Here is a 6,000-nt window from a genome sequence, read left to right as displayed (position 1 = left end):
TGGTGGTGGTTAATAAATCCCATGGCCAAAGAGTGAGCAAGTTGCAGGGAGACAGTAAGTAATCAACTCTCATTAGAAAAATCCCTGTTCGTTCTTTTTTTTCTGCAAGCAGAAGAAAGCAACATGGAGCTGCAAATATGGTTCCAGCAGAACATTAGGTGCTTTGTACAGGAGTCATTCAAAAGGTCACTGACTATCAGCACTCTCTCTGTTACTTCTATAGTTAGCATTTCAGTTATGGTATTTTCAGAGCTGTTATGCCTCATATGTTAACTAGTACGGTAAGTGTAGTTGTGCCTTTTCTTCAGCAAGCACCACAGCAGTAATCCCTGATCAGGTTGAGCCATCCGGCAACTGAGTATGCTGTAGACATCCCACCAAACCTGCTCAGTGGTATGGCACAAGCACCTAACATGACAGGTAAGTTGGTTCTCATCTCCTTCGCCTGCAGCCACAAACATGACCTAAGACATGCCCATCTCCATTCTGCTGTTGTGTACCTTCTGACTGTAGCTACAGAGACGGGGTCAAGATCCATACCCTTGCTATTGCACATGAGACTCGGGCCAGACCCTGTGGACTGACGTCCTGTGTAGAAAGGAAGGCATTCCCCCGTATTATGGAGGCTCAGGGTTCTACTGCCAGCCAGAAACCATTTCTCCTTCACAAGATAAAATAAATTTGTGAGGAAACTATGTTCGTGTTTAAGAAACCTGGGCAGTGAGATACTGACCACAGATAGCTTTGCTTCCCATTAAACATTTCTCAGGTAGCTACTAAGGCAATGCAGCCTTAGGCTTCTATTTTATTTTATTTTTTACAAGAAAGCCCTTATTTCCTCAGTAGGAAGGAAACGACAAGCTATGAAGATTATATTTTTATAGAAAATAAAAAGTAATTAAACAAAGTAATAAAAGTCACTGCAGCATTTGCTGCAGGACATACAATCCAACAGCCTCTAGTACTTGGAAGGATATGATGAGATCAGGGTATGCTTTATTGTTTCTACCTGAGCACTAAGAAGCATATGAAAAAAAGACACCCCCCCCCCCCCCAGTTTCTTCAGAATCTTGCAAAGATTCATACTGCTGTCTCTCATTACAGACATGTCACTCATGCAAAGACCCTTATAAAACAAAGACTTCTTTTTTTCATAATTTAACTGAAGAACTTCAAAATTATTGCCAACATGAGATAGCTATTTAAAAGATTGTTTTATACACCCTTTGATAAGTATGAATATAATAAAACATAGATCCTTCAAAACCTGCTAGGCGCTGCGTCTGCAGAGTGCCAGGCTTTCAGCTTGTGCTAATCAGAAAATGCAGTCTCGTGGGTTTGGGCTTTTTGGGACTCGAGATTCTATTTCAGATTCCATTAAGAGCACAATTTAAGGCTTTGTTTCTAATTGTTTCAGAAGAAACAATCACTCCTCAGTTCAGGATTAAAAATTAGTATTTGTGTTTAAAAGGATATTTCAAATTTTTATGCCAATAGCAGGTAAATGTGGCTACCTTCAGAAGCCAGTGAATGGTAGTTCACATACTGAGGACTGTAGCAGATCTTTTGTTTGTTTCTGTGATGTTTTGAGTGTGCACTGAGTGCTTTTATTTTTCTGTCACTTCCACTTCCCAAACCTCCTGATACTGTTTATCAACATAGAAGGGACTTTTCCCACTGTTTTGCCAACACGAATCTGGCTGTATGACAAATACATAGGGCTTTAAAGTAGTAGATGTCTCTGCTGCTTACATGTCAATACGATGATACCATCTTGTTGTGATCATAAAGCTCCACATACAAAAACATTCTCCAGTTTTTATTTACAATTCATTGCTGTCAGCCTACACTAATCCCAGTGTATATAGTTACTTGCTTATTTACAGTACACACCATTTATGAATTGCAGTGGTCTGCAAGTTGAATCTCCAGCCACTTACGCTGGATAGTGCTAGCTTACACTAATTTAACTACTCACATTCATTTTTGTGCTACAGGTAAAAACAATTGTCTGTTGGTTACACAGAGATGTGGAAGCAAATAACAAACAAGGCAGCAGAGTAAATCACTCCAGGTGAAGGGTTTCCAGCCTGCCCAGTGCAAGGCTGTGCCTGGCAGCATCTCCCTGTGCCCAGTGCAAGTGGAGCAAGAGCGAAGGTGCGTAGCGGGTCCACGGGGTGCTACACAGGATGGCCACTGTCATACCTGATGGCACCTGGGACCAGTGTCATGTTGATGAGCTGGTGTCCACCAGAAGAGTGTGTGGGTTTGGCTTGTTTTTCTTTGAAGGCTGACTTTTCTGGAAGTGCAGCACCTGAAGCTGGAAGCAGTATCTCTATTGTGAGAGCACTGCTCTGCCTGTAACAAAGGCTCTGTTCTGTTGGCATGCAGCACAGTGCCCAAAGCTCAGGATGTTTTCAGCCTATTTTCTTTTATTCATATTTGAGTAAATCTGGCATGGCTGCTGGAGAATAATAGCATATATTAAGGCCCGTTTTAATCAAATGGATCCTTGATACAAAAATGTACTGTGGTTTCTTCCTACTGGCAGTTTGCATGGCAAAGGCAGTTAACTACAACTCTGAACTGCCTGTATGACCTTAAACAAAATTAATCATCTCAGATTCTGTCCTGGCAAATCACTCAGCAGAGTATACATGGAAAAGGAAAGTCAGAAAACCTGTTACAACATCTTGATGCTCAAACTAGCATAGCTTCAGCCAGAGGACAAGCGAGAGTGACTTTTGGGTTACTCTTGTCTCAGAGCACTGGAAGCCGCTGCAATACTTCAGCCCCTCCTCTCCGCAGGAGGAGCAGCCTTGTTCAGTCATTGAGAAGAGATTCCAGTTGTGACCAGGAAACCGGAGGAGAAGTTGGGTCTATGTCATTTTGGCCTAAATTTCTTTTCTCTTTTCTCAAAAGTAACTATGAGAAATTTTAGTAGGATGCGTATTGAATCTTAGTTCATGCATATTGAAGAGTTTGAAATCCACAAGCCAAATGAAAGGCACCAAAAGTGCACCGTCTTGTCATAAGTAGATTTACTTTCATTTATTGTATAGGCTACGTGATAGGAATGGTCCACAGAATGTAATGTCTGCACTACAGAGGTTTTTAGATGTGTGAAATAACAAAGAAAAACTCAATATGGCTGTCAGCTGTAGTTTTCCCTTTGCTGATTTTACTTTGTCTCCTTTTAAAGATGAAAAATATGTGTGTCGGTGACTTCCACTGAGTTTTCACTTGTGCTGGACATTGGTGCTGGACATCAGATCACTTATCTGGTGTTCTGAAATACTATTTGTCCTACAGTCAGAGATTACAAAGATACAGCCTGTGGGATCTTAAGTAAACGCTGATGAATAGCAGAAAGCTGCTTTCTATTGTTTTACCTTCTGACCACAAGTATGCAATAAATAAGCATAAATGTAGAAAAGTGACCCAAAAGTTGTATCTGGCGCATTCTTAAACCATTAGTGCACACACTTAAACATTGTTAAAATTTTTCTCTTTTAATAAAGTGCAAAATAATTTATATGGTACTCTACAGCAGTTACTTTTGGTGGGAAGCTGATGAAGATCACTTATCTCTGTTTATCTCTACAGGTTGTTAGGGAAGTTTTTTTTTTTTCTCTTCCTCTTCTTTTGCTGCTGCCGTTTTAAGTATTCTTCCAGGAAAGAAAGACTCAACAGAGAAGGTACGTTCTTGACGCTGACAGGCTTTGCCTGATAGGCCTCCTCTGAAAATTTTAATGACAGTTCTTTATCTTTAGCTCTTGGCTGGCCAGCGGGTTGTGTTGCTGAGAGAGGGACTGCTTTCTGAGTCAGCAGAGGCCAGGGATGAGGTCAGTGTCACAGGTGTGCTCTGAGGGTGACGCTGAGGGCGACTGCTGCAGCAGATGTTGACTGGCAGCCACCAAGAAAGGGGACAGACAGTGGCAGTTTTGCAAACTGTGTTTTGAGGGGAGAAACCAAGCAGTTGCAGCCTGTGTGAGGCAGTTTTCATAGGTGGAATGAGATACAGTAAATGATATTCAGTCGCCCTGCAAGTGACAAGGGCAAAGTTACTGTTACGATAGAGCTTGCAGAAGCCAAGTTTTTTTCCTAAGAGCCATGATGTAGCCTAAAAATTATGTGTTCAGCAGGAGATTTAAGCCTGACAGCAACTTGACCTAGGGCAGTTAGACTGAAAGCGAGACAAGTGTCCTGGCTGGCTTTCTTCACAGCATTTCTTTCCACATTTTTGCTTGCACGACTTTAGTCTTGGCGTGACAAGGGCTTCAGGATGTTTGTCCAGGAGCCTGGACAGACGATAGGTTATTAGCTGCAATCTGGGCGAAACAAAACACGCGTTGGGGCTGCGATTACTGAAACACGGATGGCAAAGGGCCGCGGGTGGAAGCCGGCATCTGCCTGAGGCCGTGTGCGCGACCGGTTCTCGCCCCTGATCCACTCGGCTTGCGTTCGACCCGCACTCACGCACGTGCACCTCCCAAGAGCAGGGCGCGACTACCGCCGCCCTCACGGGCCTGCCCGCGCTGAAAACCCCGCAGCCGGCCCGCGCTACGCGGGGCACCCACAACGGCCCCTCGGTTCCTGACAGGAGGCCGGGCCGGGCGGGGCCTGGCGAGGCCCGAGGCCTGCGGGGCGCAGCGCTCGGCACCCCCTAGCGGGGCGGCGGCGGCGCATTGTCTCCCGGCGGGGTGGGGCTTCGCGCCGCCGTCTCTCGGTCGGGCCGGGTCCCGCGCAGCTTGCCGCGGCGGCTCCGCGGGAGGGGCGGGCGGTACCGCGGCTCCGCGCCCCGCGGGCGGGGGGCGGGTTGCTGAAGCCCGGGCGGCGGAGCGGAGGCGGGCCCGGCGGCGCCCGGTGCTCGCCGTCTCCTTGCCGACGGGGGAGGGGTCGGAGCCGCCCCCCCCCCGTCCCCGGGGAACCGCCGCCGGCTAGCGCAGGCGGTACGAGGCGGCTGAGGGCAGCCGCCGCCGCCGCCGCAGCCTGGCCGGAGCGGGCGGCTCCCGGCTCCGCCCCGCGTCCGCCCGCCCGCCCTACCGCCGGCGTCCTCCCAGCCCCGGGCACCCGCAGCGCCGCAGCCGGGTGAGTAGCCGCGTCCGGAGGGGCTCTTCCCTCGCCCCAGCCCCGCCGAGGGGTTGGCCCGGCGGCCCCGGGCGCGGCGCAGGCCCTGCGGCTCGGCCGCGCTTTGTTCCCCGGGCGGCGGCGTCGGAGCCGCGGCTGGCTGCCGGCCCTCCCGGGGGGCGGCGGTGGCCCGGCCTTGCGGCAGGGCAGCCCTCCCGCGCCCGGCCTCCCCGGCCGGCACCGCCTCCCCGCGGCAGGCGGCGGGAGGGCTAACGGGGTACCTGGCCGCTGGCTGCGGGGGGGTGTGTGTGTGTGTGTGTGTGTGTCCCGCCCCTTTGTGGGGGGCCGGGGGCACGGCAGGTCGGTACAGCCCAGGGAAACCCGCGCAACAGGTTTGGGTATTGTTCGTGCCGCCGCTACATACGTGGCCGCGGCGGTGGGGGAGCTCCCGAGTGGCCGCCGCCGCCGGCGGGGCCTGCCTTTGTGCGGGCGGGCGGCGGGCGAGGGAGGGCGGCGGCCCCCTCCCGCCGGGCCCCGCCGCGGCCGCCCCGCGGGTGTCACGGCAGGCTCGGGGAGGGAGGGACGAGGGGGCTTCGGGCAAGGGAGAGCTCACCGGAGGGAGGCGGCGGCGGCGGGACGGGGAGCAGGCTTCCCGGCTCGCCGGCGCGCTCGGCTCGGCGTGGGGATTTTCCCGGCGCGTCGCCGCTGGTCAGCGCGGCGGCGGGCTGGTGGGGACGAGTCACGGCCGTGCGGCCGCCTCGGCGGCGGGCGGTCCTGGCAGCGTGTCTGGAAGCGCTGCCCGGTCGGGAAGCTGATTCACTGCTGAAGCGGTGGTTGCTCAGAGCCATGGTTGCCATTTCTTTGGCTTTTGACAGGTCCATTGTCTAGCCATTTTGCCTCTTCCCCCCATAACTGTAGCGTCCCTTGCTG

The 6,000-nt window shown here is 51.6% G+C and overlaps 1 protein-coding gene across 6 annotated transcripts in view; it reads left to right on the top strand.

The window, feature by feature from the left end:
* Positions 1–4,790: 4,790 nt before the first annotated feature.
* SESTD1 (SEC14 and spectrin domain containing 1) overlaps positions 4,791–6,000 on the top strand; it is a 62,049-nt gene continuing 60,839 nt past the window's right edge. For 3 of the 6 annotated variants that reach the window (XM_069781572.1, XM_069781571.1, XM_069781569.1), the window contains exon 1: positions 4,796–5,091. The gene's annotated coding sequence lies outside the window, so the exon portion shown is untranslated. Of the gene's footprint in view, positions 5,092–6,000 lie in introns of all 6 variants that reach the window. The other 3 variants (XM_069781568.1, XM_069781567.1, XM_069781573.1) reach the window with 2 other exon arrangements.

Source organism: Haliaeetus albicilla, chromosome 4 (assembly GCF_947461875.1).
Source record: "Haliaeetus albicilla chromosome 4, bHalAlb1.1, whole genome shotgun sequence".
NCBI classification, from domain to species: domain Eukaryota; kingdom Metazoa; phylum Chordata; class Aves; order Accipitriformes; family Accipitridae; genus Haliaeetus; species Haliaeetus albicilla.
Note: the sequence above shows the minus strand (reverse complement) of the source record. Positions and strands in the feature narration are given on the sequence as shown.